The following is a 16291-nucleotide window of genomic DNA, read 5'->3' as shown; positions in this document are numbered from 1 at the left end:
GTATGGATCATCCCTTTACGTTTTACTTAATTCATCAATGATATTGCTTTTGAAACTTTTGAAGTGTTTTTGGTTGTGACAAGTAGACTATGATCAGGAGACTCTTAAAATACAGACTTCCAAATCTGAATCAAAATATTGCTTCAAGAACGAGTTTTATTACCAAAATACACAAAGAAGGTGCAAAGAAAAAAAAAAACTGAACAAAAAACCCACTCTTCATATGGAGCATCCCTGTCAAGTGTGATTGTAATGTATAGCCACAGCCAATTTTTAATGTAGATCAAAGCACAGAGTTCAGAGGGCTTATCTGTGAAATGGAAAATCTTACAAGTAGTTGTTGCCTTGGCATGTATTAGCCGCGTGATTGTCTGCAGTCATTCCAATTGATTACTCTGTATAATTGAGATTAGGTGACAGGTAACGCAACTATATCCTTCACCCTTGTGAGAGTGTGATACAATTTTGGTTTTAGGGATTTAAAGTATGAGATTCTGAATCTCTGCAGGGTATCGCTGTTTGCAATGATTGCAGTTAATAAAGTGACTTGTGACACTGTAGGATGTCTTGGGAAGTGGATTAGCTTCTTTCTTAATATGATCAAAAAAGCAATGGGTATCTCACCCAGCGAGAGACATGATTTTCTTTGTGCAGAACTATGTCATAAAGTCTTCAACTTCTGAACTACGGAAAACAAAGTGAAATGGATATTGCTGTGGGCATTTATTTTGGAAGAAGAATATTTGCGGCAAGCAAACAGATTTATAAATTTAATGCAAAACTATGGTGGAAAATATAGGACAGAATTTTAAATTGCATTAAAATCTTCAAATTTCTTATCTGAAATGGCAGCAAAACCTGCAACTTAAGAAAAGTAACCAGCTCATGTCATAAGGTTAGTTCTACAAAAAACATGATCCCGGGTGTTAAAGAAGTTCTGCAGCAAAGACGCATTTTTCTATTACTGCACCCCCTCAACTAATTGCCTGTCACAATGTGGGGGTCTCATCTGTATATTGCACTCACTTCCATGCACTTCCTCAAAAGCTATGATAGCAATCCCATGATGCATCAGCACATCATCACATGACTAGATAGAGACAGTACCATCTCTGTCTGCTGGGAGGACAGTGTAGATGTTATGAACATCTACAGTCACCTAAATAAGCTAAAAAAAACCCACAAGTATATAGTCAGGGAGGGTGGTAGTGGATCCTAAAATGCTTAAGTTAAGCAGGTCTTCTGCTTTGTGACTAGGCTGTTCATGCCACCAAATACTTATATATCAAGGTTGTTTAAACTAAAATTACTTTGGTCAATAATATGTACATAAAAGGGGGTATTAAAAAAAGGAGTGCATATGCATAGTAGTACAGAAGATGGGCACAAAGGGGCTATTATTACAAAGTGGTGGCATTGCAAGAAGCATTATTACAGAGTGTGGGCATAAAGGGGTCTTCATTAAAGAGTGTGGGCATCAAAGGGGTATTATTATAGAGTTGGGGCATCAAGTGGGCAATATTACAGAATGATGTCATCAAGGGGACAATATTACAGAGTGGGGTATGCAGGAAGCATTATTACAGAGTAGAGCATTACTATAAAGTGGGGCCAAGTTGGGGAAATTATTACAGAGTGGGGCTTCGTGGCGGCATTCACAGAGTGAAAACATGAATGGGCATTAATAAAGAGCGAGGGCATAAAGGGAACATCATTACAGAGTGGGGGCATTATTATTGAGTGGTACATAAAAGGAGGCACTTTTACTGCATGTATGGCTCTTGACCCTTTCCAATCCAATTTGTATTCTGGTTTTCCTAGGGGGCTTACTCTTTTTCTGCTGTTATACAATGGCGCAATATGCTGGCTAAATTCAGTACTGCATGAGGTGACACGTTAGATAGGCTCTGACAGCCTTAAATCATAATGTCTTTAGACGTCAGACAGTGGATTAGAGAGGGTTAAAATGGTGCTTATTATGTGGAGCCTATAGAGGGTATAAAAGGAGAGATACTGTTACTCTGCAGGCAACTATGGTTGGTATTATTATAAACTAGGGACCTATACATTTAGAGATTATGTAGAGGTGTGAATAACATGGAGAGAGTTCTGGTAAAGGAAAGAGCCAAAGATTCCTGTGTGTCAAATTCTGCAGAAAGAAATGTGACCAGGAGAAATCATCATGGCAGTCTGAGACGAATAGAGAAGAAAAGGGAAAGTGAACGACATTAGTCAAAGAGGAAATCACCTGTGATCACTGGATGTAACAGTACTTTAATACAGAAGTAATATTGGGATTTACTGTATTGGGCACTAATACATGATGGGATTATGCCTTGAGGCAAGAGATTGATGATTGGCAGACATCACTAACACACATTATACCATCATACTGATTGCCAATCCTTTGTGTTCCACCCACACGTTGGCAGGTTGTGTTTTTGTTGTATTGTCAGGTGTGCCCTACTGTGGTACATGTTTTTAACAATCATTAATAAAAAGTAAATGTTATATAGTCTAAACTGTGAAGGGCTAACAGTACTGTAATCACTTAGCTGGTCTGTAGAGCACCAGTTTACAGCTGGTATCTACTGCTATATGTTCACTGTGTGGTGAGTATAGGAACCTAGATGCCATTATGAATACGCAGAAAACGTAAACCCTGAAACCACATTTCAGTTCAGATTTGCAGATACATAATTTAATTTATGATGCAGCACATTTTAAGCTTATATTTCACTATATCAAGCTGTTTTTATACCCCTATTTTCTACCTGTGCCCCCCTTAGATTCTGCCAATATTACTTGGTCACAACATAGTGGTAGTTGTCATAGTGCAGCATCATTGTTTGAGCCTTGTATTGTGGTGTCATTGGCAGTATTGGTCCTCATATAGTACGTTTTATCCAATAAAAGTATGTAGATAATATTTGAGGGGGTTGACTGAGTATAAAATGTTTTAAATATTACCAATAATACCATATGTAATGTTGTACTGCTTGAACTCCCCAGTGTTTCGAAAGCGCTGCGGAATAAGTTTGACGCTATACAAATAAAGATTATTATTATTATTTTCAAATGGTCAGGCATGCTATAAAATAACAAAAGAATACAGACTCAGAGAGGTAATGAGAACCCAGAAAAAAGACCGGATAATTATTATCCTTTGCAATCCAATTTTGGATTCAGGGTTTCCTAGGGGTTTTTCCCTTTCTGCCATTATACAATGGCACCATCTGCTGGCTAGAGCCAGTACAGCGGTATGGGACATGCTGAAGAGGCCCCCGACAACAGAGCGGCCAGTAATATACAGTAAGAATACCCTGCTGGACGTCTTCCGACATCGGAGCTGCACAGCCTTCAATCAGAATGTCTGCAGACAGTGGATTGGAAAGGGTTAAATGACCACAGACAAAATATAGCTGTAGACAGCTCTATTCTCCATTTACCTGGACAGAACAGGGAAATACATTAAGCATGGGGACCAATGAGACCCACGACGGACAGAATTAAGTATGGTAGCACTGTACACAGAAATGGAAACATGAATTGTACAAAACAAAGACAATAAAGGAAATAGAAGAAGCTCAAAAAGGTTTTGATTGGAGTTAGAAAGGAAATAGTAGTAAGAGGTCGGAAGAGTAAGCAAAATAAAGTGTTCATAGGGGAAAGTATCTTCAATAGAGATGAGCGAACGTACTCGTTACGAGTACTTGCGCACCCGAGTACCGCCATTTTCGAGTACTTCAGTACTCGCGCGCAAAGATTCGGGGGGCGGCGTGCCGGCACGGGGGGTAGCAGTGGGGAGTGGGGGGGAGAGGGAGAGAGAGAGGGCTCCCCCCTGTTCCCCGCTGCTACCCCCCGCACCGCCACTCCTCTCCCCGCCCCCCGGCGCCCCCCGAATCTTTGCGCGCGAGTACTGAAGTACTCGAAAATGGCGGTACTCGGGTGCGTAAGTACTCGTAACGAGTACGTTCGCTCATCTCTAATCTTCAATATAAAGGTCAGTCGGAAACTGTTGCCAACTTGAACTATGTAAGGATTATGCATAAGGAGCCCATTGTTCAATCCTGAGGAGCACCAGAGGAGTGAGAAATATCAAGTAGAGTGATGAAATAACGGACATTTACACAGATGTGGGGGTTACAACAGGTCCATTGTAATGCGTTATATTTATTCCCAAGGCTTGTAAAAAAACTTTATTCGCATGTTATTGGGTTATTTTTTCCAATGGTAGCACTAATTCACAATTCTAATTTTGCTAAATCATGTGGCGCTTCACTAAACCTACTGCAGTTGAAACAATGGATTGGCAGCATAGGTGTAATACATAGAAGTCAGTCCTTCACAAATTCTTCTTAGAGTATGTTGCTGATTCAGAGGCCAGCGAGACAAAGCAGAGAGACCTTTCCCAAATTAGTTTTCAAAGGAGCAGAATTGTGGAGGCTCAGACTTTATTAACAGTAGCTGAAATGTGGACTGAGGTCAAAGCAAAAGCAGTAGAGAATAATTACTCGATTAGCAAGTGATAGGTTAAAAAAACATCTGTTTGGCAAAGAAGTGGTGAGAAGCGTTAGTAGCATAGGCAATTTAGAAAAAATGGAAATTTTAATTAATGATTATTAATGGGTGCCTTATAGAGATGAGCGAGCACCAAAATGCTCGGGTGCTCGTTACTCGGGACGAAATTTTCGTGATGCTCGAGGGTTCGTTTCGAGTAACGAACCCCATTGAAGTCAATGGGCAACCCGAGCATTTTTGTATATCGCCGATGCTCGCTAAGGTTTTCATTTGTGAAAATCTGGGCAATTCAAGAAAGTGATGGGAACGACACAGCAACGGATAGGGCAGGCGAGGGGCTACATGTTGGGCTGCATCTCAAGTTCCCAGGTCCCACTATTAAGCCACAATAGCGGCAAGAGTGCCCCCCCATCCCAACAATTTTTACTTCTGAAAAGCCCTCATTAGCAATGCATGCCTTAGCTAAGCACCACACTACCTCCAACAAAGCACAATCACTGCCTGCATGACACTCCGCTGCCACTTCTCCTGGGTTACATGCTGCCCAACCCCCCCCCCCCCCCCCACACGACCCAGTGTCCACAGCGCACACCAACGTGTCCTTGCGCAGCCTTCAGCTGCCCTCATGCCACACCACCCTCATGTCTATTTATAAGTGCGTCTGCCATGAGGAGGAACTGCAGGCACACACTGCAGAGGGTTCGCACGGCTAGGCAGCGACCCTCTTTAAAAGGGGCGGGGCGATAGCCCACAATGCTGTACAGAAGCAATGAGAAATATAATCCTGTGCCACCGCCATCAGGAGCTGCACACGTGGGCATAGCAATGGGGAACCTATGTGCCACACACTATTCATTCTGTCAAAGTGTCTGCATGCCCCAGTCAGACCGCGGTTTTTTATAAATAGTCACAGGCAGGTACAACTCCGCAATGGGAATTCCATGTGCACCCACAGCATGGGTGGCTCCCTGGAACCCACCGGCTGTACATAAATGTATCCCATTGCAGTGCCCTGGACAGCAGAGCTAACGTCAGATTAAATGCAGGTGGGCTTCGGCCCACACTGCATGCCCCAACCTGACCGGGGTTTTTAATTCATAGACACAGGCAGGTACAACTCCCTATTGTGAAGTCCCTGTGGACCCACAGCATGGGTGGGTGCCAGGAAGCCACCGGCGGTACATAAATATATCCCATTGCATTGCCTATCACAGCTGAGGTAATGTCATGTTTAATGCAGGTGGGCTTCGGTCCACACTGCATGCCCCAGTCAGACTGGGGTTCTTTAGAAGTGGACACATGCAGTTAAAACTCCGTGTGGACCGATAGCATGGGTGGCTCCCTGGAACCCGCCGACGGTACATAAATATATCCCATTGCAGTGCCCAGCACAGCTGAGGTAATGTCATGTTTAATGCAGGTGGGCTTCAGCCCACACTGCATGCCCCAGTCAGACTGGGGTTCTTTAGAAGTGGACACATGCAGTTACAACTCCGTGTGGACCGACAGCATGGGTGGGTGCCAGGAAGCCACCGGCGGTACATAAATATATCCCATTGCAGTGCCCAGCACAGCTGATGTAACGTCAGCTTTAATGCAGGTGGGCAAAAAATTAATTGGATTACACTGTAGGCTAGGGCCCCAAAAATTGGTGTACCAACAGTACTAATGTACGTCAGAAAAATTGCCCATGCCCAACCAAGAGAGCAGGTGAAACCCATTAATCGCTTTGGTTAATGTGGCTTAATTTGTAACTAGGCCTGGAGGCAGCCCAGTTAAAATAAAAATTGGTTCAGGTGCAAGTTTCACGCTTTAATGAGCATTGAAACGTATAAAAATTGTTTACAAAAATTATATGACTGAGCCTTGTGGGCCTAAGAAAAATTGCCCGTTCGGCGTGATTACGTGAGGTTTCAGGAGGAGGAGGATGAATATTATACACAGATTGATGAAGCTAAAAGTTCCACGTTTTTGATGGTGATAGAGAACAATGCTTCCATCCGAGGGTGCAGCCTACGTATTGTTTAGGTACCGCTGCTGTCCGCTGGTGGAGAAGAGAAGTCTGGGGAAATCCAGGCTTTGTTCATCTTGATGAGTGTAAGCCTGTTGGCACTGTCGGTTGACAGGCGGGTACGCTTATCTGTGATGATTCCCCCAGCCGCACTGAACACCCTCTCTGACAAGACGCTAGCCGCAGGACAAGCAAGCACCTCCAGGGCATACAGCGCGAGTTCAGGCCATGTGTCCAGCTTCGACACCCAGTAGTTGTAGGGGGCAGAGGCGTCACGGAGGACGGTCGTGCGATCGGCTGCGTACTTCCTCACCATCCTTTTACAGTGCTCCCGCCGACTCAGCCTTGACTGGGGAGCGGTTTCACAGTCTTGCTGGGGAGCCAGAAAGCTGTCAAAGGCCTTAGAGAGTGTTCCCCTGCCTGTGCTGTACATGCTGCCTGATCTGCGCGCCGCCCCTGCTACCTGGCCCTCGGAACTGCGCCTTGGGCCACTAGCGCTGTCGGATGGGAATTTTACCATCAGTTTGTCCGCCAGGGTCCTGTGGTATAGCATCATTCTCGAACCCCTTTCCTCTTCGGGTATGAGAGTGGAAAGGTTCTCCTTATACCTTGGGTCGAGCAGTGTGTACACCCAGTAATCCGTAGTGGCCAGAATGCGTGTAACGCGAGGGTCACGAGAAAGGCATCCTAACATGAAGTCAGCCATATGTGCCAGGGTACCTGTACGCAATACATGGTTGTCCTCACTAGGAAGATCACTTTCAGGATCCTCCTCCTCCTCCACCTCCTCAGGCCATACTCGCTGAAAGGATGACAGGCAAGCAGCATGTGTACCCTCAGCAGTGGGCCAAGCTGTCTCTTCCCCCTCCTCCTCATCCTCCTCCCCCTCCTCCACCTCAACACGCTGAGATATAGACAGGAGGGGGCTCTGACTATCCAGCGACATACTGTCTTCCCCCGCCTCCGTTTCCGAGCGCAAAGCGTCTGCCTTTATGCTTTGCAGGGAACTTCTCAAGAGGCATAGCAGAGGAATGGTGACGCCAATGATTGCAGCATCGCCACTCACCATCTGGGTAGACTCCTCAAAGTTTCCAAGGACCTGGCAGATGTCTGCCAACCAGGCCCACTCTTCTGTAAAGAATTGAGGAGGCTGACTCCCACTGCGCCGCCCATGTTGGAGTTGGTATTCCACTATAGCTCTAAGCTGCTTATAGAGCCTGGCCAACATGTGGAGTGTAGAGTTCCACCGTGTGGGCATGTCGCACAGCAGTCGGTGCACTGGCAGATGAAACCGATGTTGCAGGGTGCGCAGGGTGGCAGCGTCCATGTGGGACTTGCGGAAATGTGCGCAGAGCCGGCGCACCTTTCCGAGCAGGTCTGACAATCGTGGGTAGCTTTTCAGAAAGCGCTGAACCACCAAATTAAAGACGTGCGCCAGGCATGGCACGTGCGTGAGGCTGCCGAGCTGCAGAGCCGCCACCAGGTTACGGCCGTTGTCACACACGACCATGCCCGGTTGGAGGCTCAGCGGCGCAAGCCAGCGATCGATCTGCTCTGTCAGACCCTGCAGCAGTTCATGGGCCATGTGCCTCTTCTCTCCTAAGCTGAGTAGTTTCAGCACGGCCTGCTGACGCTTGCTCACCGCTGTGCTGCCGTGCCGCGCGACACCGACTGCTGGCGACGTGCTGCTGCTGACACATCTTGATTGCGAGACAGAGGTTGCGTAGGAGGAGGAGGAGGAGGGTGGTTTAGTGGAGGAAGCATACACCACCGCAGATACCACCACCGAGCTGGGGCCCGCAATTCTGGGGGTGGGTAGGACGTGAGCGGTCCTAGGCTCTGATTCTGTCCCAGCCTCCACTAAATTCACCCAATGTGCCATCAGAGAGATATAGTGGCCCTGCCCGCCTTTGCTTGTCCACGTGTCCGTTGTTAAGTGGACCTTGGCAGTAACCGCGTTGGTGAGGGCGCGTACAATGTTGCGGGAGACGTGGTCGTGCAGGGCTGGGACGGCACATCGGGAAAGGTAGTGGCGACTGGGAACTGAGTAGCGCGGGGCCGCCGCCGCCATCATACTCTTGAAAGCCTCCATTTCCACAACCCTATACGGCAGCATCTCCAGGCTGATAAATTTGGCTATGTGCACGTTTAACGCTTGAGCGTGCGGGTGCATGGCGGCGTACTTGCACTTGCGCTCCAACACTTGTGCTAGCGACGGCTGGATGGTTCGCTGAGAGACATTGGTGGATGGGGCCGAGGTCAGCGGAGTTGAGGGTGTGGGTGCAGGCCAGGAGATGGTAGTGCCTGTGTCCTGAGAGGGGGGTTGGATCTCAGTGGCAGGTTGGGGCACAGGGGGAGAGGCAGCGGTGCAAACCGGAGGCGGTGAATGGGCTTCGTCCCACCTTGTGGGGTGCTTGGCCATCATATGTCTGCGCATGCTGGTGGTGGTGAGGCTGGTAGTGGTGGCTCCCCGGCTGATCTTGGCGCGACAAAGGTTGCACACCACTGTTCGTCGGTCGTCTGCACTCTCAGTGAAAAACTGCCAGACCTTTGAGCACCTCGGCCTTTGCAGGGTGGGATGGCGCGAGGGGGCGCTTTGGGAAACAGTTGGTGGATTATTCGGTCTGGCCCTGCCTCTACCCCTGACCACCGCACTGCCTCTTCCAACCTGCCCTGCTGCTGCACTTGCCTCCCCCTCTGAAGACCTGTCCTCAGTAGGCGTAGCAAACCAGGTGGGGTCAGTCACCTCATCGTCCTGCTGCTCTTCCTCCGAATCCTCTGTGCGCTCCTCCCTCGGACTTACTCCAATTACTACTACCTAAGTGATAGACAACTGTGTCTCATCGTCATCATCCTCCTCACCCACTGAAAGCTCTTGAGACAGTTGCCGGAAGTCCCCAGCCTCATCCCCCGGACCCCCGGGAACTTTCCAAAGGTTGGGCATCGGTCACGACAAACTCCTCCAGTGGGAGAGGATTCGGAACCACTGCTGCCCATTCTGGGCAGGGGCCCGAGAACAGTTCCTGGGAGTCTGCCTGCTCCTCAGAATGTGTCATTGTAATGGAGTGAGGAGGCTGGGAGGAAGGAGGAGCAGCAGCCAGAGGATTCAGAGTTGCAGCAGTGGACGACGCAGAATTCTGGGTGGTCGATAGATTGCTGGATGCACTTTCTGCCATCCACGACAGGACCTGCTCACACTGCTCATTTTCTAATAAAGGTCTACCGCGTGGACCCATTAATTGTGAGATGAATGTGGGGACGCCAGAAACGTGCCTCTCTCCTAATCCCGCGCAGGAGCTCGACCTGTGCCCACACCATGACTTGGGCCTCCGCGTCCTCGCCCGCGTCCACGTCCTCTAGGCCTACCCCTAGCCCTCAGCATGCTGTATTACCAGTAGTGCAGAAACAGAATGCTGTAATTAAATGTGCCGCTTATTGGCCTGTGGTTGGAGGCTGGCTTTGCTTACGGAACGCACAGCAGAGGCAGGAAATAATTTTGCGCAAGCCTGCTGTAACACTTAGCTGGCTGCGTATGAATTAGGACAACTACCCCCAGCAGAGACGCAGTACAGTCAGGACGGTCACAGGCAGCACAAATAGATTTTTTTTCCCAAATGTTTTTGGAAAAGCCCACTGCGTATATAGACTGGATATGTCTTTCACTGTCCCTGCCTCACCACCACTACTGGCCGTGGACTATGTAAAATTACTGCAGGATGCAATGCTCTGGACGCAATGCTCTGCACGGCCGATATACAAAAGAAAAAAAAAAAAAGTGCAACACTGCAAAAAGCAGCCTCAACAGTACTGCACACGGTCAGATGTGGCCCTAAGAAGGACCGTTGGGGTTCTTGAAGCCTAAAATCACTCCTAATGCTCTCCCTATAGCAGCTCCGGCATCAGCAGCACTTTCCCTGATCTCTGTCAGAATGCATCTGTGGCGAGCCGCGGGAGGGGCCGATTTATATACTCGGGTGACACCTGATCTCGCCAGCCACTCACTGCAGGGGGGTGGTATAGGGCTTGAACGTCGCAGGGGGAAGTTGTAATGCCTTCCCTGTCTTTCTATTGGTCAGAAAAGCGCGCTAACGTCTCAGAGATGAAAGTGAAAGTAACTCGAACATCGCGTGGTGCTCGCCTCTAGTAACGAGCATCTCGAACACGCTAATACTCGAACGAGTATCAAGCTCGGACGAGTACGTTCGCTCATCTCTAGTGCCTTAGAAGAACGGAAATTATTGTACATGCATATATAACATTGAATGTAAACTAAATACTGTAAATCTTAGTTACTGATTAGAGTTATCAGTATATCTAAAGACAAGGATGATAGAAAGGAAATATAAAAATATAACTGCACCTTAGATGGAGATACAGGCAAAAAAGTAGCAATAAAAGTGTTGCAGTTACCAGGCAGGCATACACTAAGTATCATGGTCTAGAGGCCCGGGTCACACAGTCAGCATAAGGTTGCCCATACGTGTTTAAATGGTCTTTAGACAGGGAAGATCACACAGGGAGATGTGCTGCCAACAACAATAATTTTTCTACAGCATTAACTCTTTCCAATCCACTGTCTGACCTATGATTTAATGCTGTACAGCTCTGATGCTGGAAGACATCCGTCGGGGTTTTTCTTACTGTATATTGCCAGCGTCTCTGCTGTCGGAGCCTATCCAGAGTGTCACCTCATGCAGTACTGGCTTTAGCCAGCATATAGCACTGTTGCATAATGGCAGAAACAGAGTAAGCCCCGTAGGAAAACCAGGATACAAATTGGATTGGAAAGGGTTAACTAGACAATCAGCCAATGAATGAGCATTTGCTCATCTGTTGACTGATCATTAGCACATTAACACGATCCGAAGATCCAGCACACAAACATTTGGGCAAGTGTTGGTGCCCAATGATCAGGCCATGTAAAAGCTCCTTGAACTGCTGCCAAACAACCTCATCTACTGAGAGCAGAATGTACAGGGCAGTTGAAATCTAACTGAGATCTTTATCTGTCCTGATATCTGCCATTGGGGAGAGTTGTGAGTCCCCTATATACATGAGATGATCAGCTGGACATAATCAGCAGCTTCATTCAATATACATCTGATATGTATGGCTACGTTTACCCTTTAAGGTGGTCAAACACAGTAGGATGATGGGGATATGCTGACAATCTAATGTATTCAAGAAAAAGGCCAACTGACCCCTAATGTCTTCATATGCCAGTGGAAACAGGTGTATTTTAACCCATCTGCACTTTGCTGCCCTAGAACATAAACAGTGCCCTAGGTATGGGTCATCCATTTATCAGCATCCTTCTATCATTAGATGCACGCTCAACAGAGCAGAACAGACACTTTAATGAGGGAGTTGGGGATTATAATGACCATTCATTGACAAGCTGCTTTAGTCCAAGAAGATACTAAGGAGGAGATCCAAAGCTGTGAAAAAGTCATGCAAGTTCACATATACACTGCAAAAATGTCTGTCCTGCTCAGACCTCCCTGCAGACATAGGAAAAAAAAGTCCGTAATTGACAGCTTTGGGATTGCTTCATTTGTACATAAATTATGATAGATGAGAAAAGGGTAAAGCAGCAGGTTCCTATATAAAAATCAAATATTTTACACTGCTAAGTAGAGATGAACGAGCGTACTCGCTAAGGGCAAATACTCAAGCGAGTATTGCCTTTTGCAAGTACCTGCCCGCTCGTCTCAAAAGATTCGGGTGCCGGCGGGGGTGAGCGGTGAGTTGCGGGAGTGAGCAGGGGTGAGCGGGGGGGAGAGAGAGAAAGAGATCTCCCGCCCGTTCCTCCCCGCCACTCCGTGCTCCCCAGCCGGCACCTGAATCTTTTGAGACGAGCGGGCAGGTACTCGCAAAAGGCAATACTCGAGTACGCTCACTCATCTCTACTGCTAAGTGACAAACTCCGTATCACTGCATATGACAAACTGATAGAGATGAGCGAGCGTACTTGGAAAAGCACTACTCGCTCGAGTAATTTGCTTTATCCGAGTATCGCTGTGCTCGTCCCTGAAGATTCGGGTGCCGGCACGGAGCGGGGAGCTGCAGGGGAGAGCGGGGAGGAACGGAGGGGAGATCTTTCTCTCCCTCTCTCCCGCCCGCTCTCCCCTGCTCCCCGCTGCGACTCACCTGTCAGTGAGTAGTGCTTTTCCGAGTACGCTCGCTCATCTCTACAAACTGAGCTCTGTGTAACTAGAATTTTAAAAATTACTCAAATGAGTACACAAAGACTCTAAAAGATAGAAATATTAGATGAGTAGATTTATAGAAGGACTTAGCAGAGCTGTGTTTATCATTCAGTGCCACCCACTGATATCATTATTAGAGATGAGCGAACGTGCTCGTTTAGGACAATTACTCGATCGAGCAGCTCTTTTTTTCAAGTAACTGCCTACTCGGGCAAAAAGATTCGGGGGGTGCCGGGTGGCGGGAGGCAGCGGGGTGTAGCAGGGGGGAAAAGGGGGGAGCTCTCTCTCTCTTTCCCCCCCACTCCCCACCTCAACCCCCGCTCACCCCTGGCACACCCCGAATCTTTTCGCCCGATTTGGCAGTTACTAGAAAAAAGCGATGCTCGATCGAGTAATTGCTCTAAATGAGCACGTTCGCTCATCTCTAATCATTATGCATTGTCTTTAGTTTTACATAGGACTGTAGAGAAATATATACTTTCAACTACAGTTAGAGAACTATCACAATGCACACATACAATGCCCACCCAAAGTGTTATAGAGCAGTTCTGCTACATGCTCATCTATATGACCTAAGTCTTTTATGGCTTTGCCCGTATAAAGCTGCATTTGCATAGTGTTATATCTGTGGAGGGCTTATTCATCTAGGCTATACAAATGAATTAAGAAAAGGGTCAACGGAGACATATTACTCCAAGAAGGGACACACCGACAAACATAAGAGGAGAAATTATCCCCAAGTAAATTTTGGGGAAGCAGACCCTGCCTATAAGCAGGGCGATCGTCCTGACAAGAACGGCCCTGCATCTTGTACCTAAGGGCCAAGTCTGTCCCTAGATGGAAAGTAGGAAAGAGTACACAACTAGACAGATGTAAGATAAACCCTGTAGGTACTCAACACACCAATGACCGCATACATACCCCACACACCAAACAAGATATGGATTCAGGCATCTGCACACCAAGGGATGGACGGGATACATTCAGACGACTGCAGACCTACACATGGAAGGAATTCAGGTGTTCACACACCAACAGATGAGGGTGGATTCAGATGTCCACACACCAATGGACAGAGGGGAATTCAGGCATCAACACACCTTCAGACAGAAGGAGATTCAGACATCCACACACCTATGGACGAAGGGGAATTCCAGGAGTCCTCACACCTATGGGCAGAAGGGATTCAGATGTCCTTACACCTATGGATGGAGGGGGATTCAGGTGTGCTCACACCTATGGATGGAGGGGGATTCAGGTGTCCGCACACCTATGGACTTAGGGGGATTCAGCAGTCCACACATCTAAGGATGGAGATGATTCTGGTGTCCGCACACCTATGGATGAGAAGAAAAGAGAAGATAGTATTGTATGAGAGACCTCAATAGAGTGGTGGCATCTACGACACCATGCGTTCTGGTTGAAGGACCTGGCCTCTACGTGGTGCAAGAGGTTGATTTACCCAAGTGAGGCCAGTGTTGGGCACAAAATCAAGAAGGCCCAAAAAATTTATGGATGTATTGTTGTTACTAAATGTAAAGTAATACTAATGTTTATGACGGATGTGAGGGCGCCACAAGCACCTGACATGTTAACAAGGAAGTGTGTTGTAGTGGGGTAGACCTAAAGTAAATTGTGACGTCAACAACATCAGGCATCTTGTGAGTAAAGACATGACCCCAACAGGATAATAGAGGTTAGGGCTACAGATAGAAGAGTCTGCATTGGACATACAAAGCTAATACACAAACCTGTCAGGTGGCCTGTACTCGCCAGTTTTGTTCAATAAAGTTTGGTTTGGTTTTGTAAAAACGTGCTGTCATCTCTGTGCCATACACACCACCCACCTGCTTCATGGACAAAGACTTGCGTGAATGCTCATCCTGATACCTCCTATGTAATACGCTGGTGCAATATAAGCATAGGAAATAAAATACAACCATAAATCACCATTTTGACATACCGATCCTTTCCAGTGCAATTACATTGGCAGTTACATGTCCAGCTTTAGAAACAACAGATTGCATTCTTTCGAGCACTACAGGTCATATTCTTTACCAGCACATCCAACAATTCGAGTGATTTTAGGGCACTTACAACCACTAACTATGTAGAAGACATTTGCTTCACAGCCAACTTGTGTTCTGAGAAGTGTTCAGCCTCCAACCTTATCAGGGGGCAACATCTATGGAAACTCCCTGACAAACATGGTTTTAGTGGAAAACAGATGCTTCTAGACTTGTTTGAAAGTGTACTTTATTTCTTCTTGGACAAAACAACAAGTTTCCATTACTTGCACAGTGCTCCTCCATTTTCTTCTCCTTTTTTCTCTCTTTTTGTTCTGAGTTAATCCGTGACTGTTATTTATATCAGAGAAGTGTAACTATAAATTCACTCTTAGTGCTGCCTCAGTGGTGTGAACCTCCAGATCAAGCCTAATCCTCAGATTAGATACTGAAGTGCTGCTTCAATTGTGCAGCATTATCACGTCCTATCGCTTGGACTGCTTTCAAACTGGAGCATATGCTGTGACAATACTTTTGAAGCTGTTGCTAAGTTGTAAGCACTCATCATTATCAGTGTTTTCCCTTTATTTGCAGTTTGGTGCAGGTCTCTTAGCAGGAAATGTCTGCTTGGTCTCTGATATATTAGTCAACCTTTCCCCGCAGGTTATTAATGCATAGTGATCATGGTTAATACTAAGGGTACTTTTAGAGGAGCCGATTTATTGTTTGAAAGAGCGAATTACATCATCGGTAGTTCGTGCGGCCAAGCAGATGCATTGTTGGCTCATTCAAACAAGAAATCGTTCAGTCTTTCATATTTACTGTATAAGTGAATGAGAAGGACTAAACGAGCATTATTTAAATCCAATGATAAGTAAACGAGCCAACAATGATTTTTATGCCTGCATAAAATGAATAACGAGCGAAAAGCGAAATATTGTCATTTGTTGTTCAGTCATTGGCTCGCATTTAGACTGAACAATTATCATTCACTTTTGCTTATTTGAACTATTTTTTTGAACTATAATCGTTCCATCTAAAAGCAACGTAACTCTAGAAGCTAAATGAAATTACTCTTGTCCACTCATGATTAGTGATGAGCGAGCATACTCGCTAAGGGCAATGGCTCGAACGAGCATTGCCCTTAACGAGTACCTGCCCGCTCGAGAGAAAAGGTTCGGCTGCTAGCGGCGGGCAGGGAGTCGCGGAGGAGAGCGGGGAGGAATGGAGGGGAGATCTCTCTCTCCCTCTTTCCCCCCTGCTCCCTCCTGCTCACTGCCGCAACTCACCTGTCACCCGCGCCGGCACCCGAACCTTCTCTGCCGAGCGGGGAGATACTCGCTAAGGACAATGCTCGATCGAGCTATTGTCCCTAGCGAGTATGCTCGCTCATCTCTACTCATGATCATTGTTCTTGTTTGTTTAACTTTATATATTACGTCAAAATAACCTATTCACTTATATTAGGTGACTTTGTTTGGAGTTAAAAAGGCACAAAAAAGGCAGGTTAAACCCCTAAGGGACCTTTTATACGGGATGGAATA

The sequence above is a fragment of the Eleutherodactylus coqui genome, chromosome 7, assembly GCF_035609145.1.
Source record: "Eleutherodactylus coqui strain aEleCoq1 chromosome 7, aEleCoq1.hap1, whole genome shotgun sequence".
NCBI classification, from domain to species: Eukaryota; Metazoa; Chordata; class Amphibia; order Anura; family Eleutherodactylidae; genus Eleutherodactylus; species Eleutherodactylus coqui.
Note: the sequence above shows the minus strand (reverse complement) of the source record.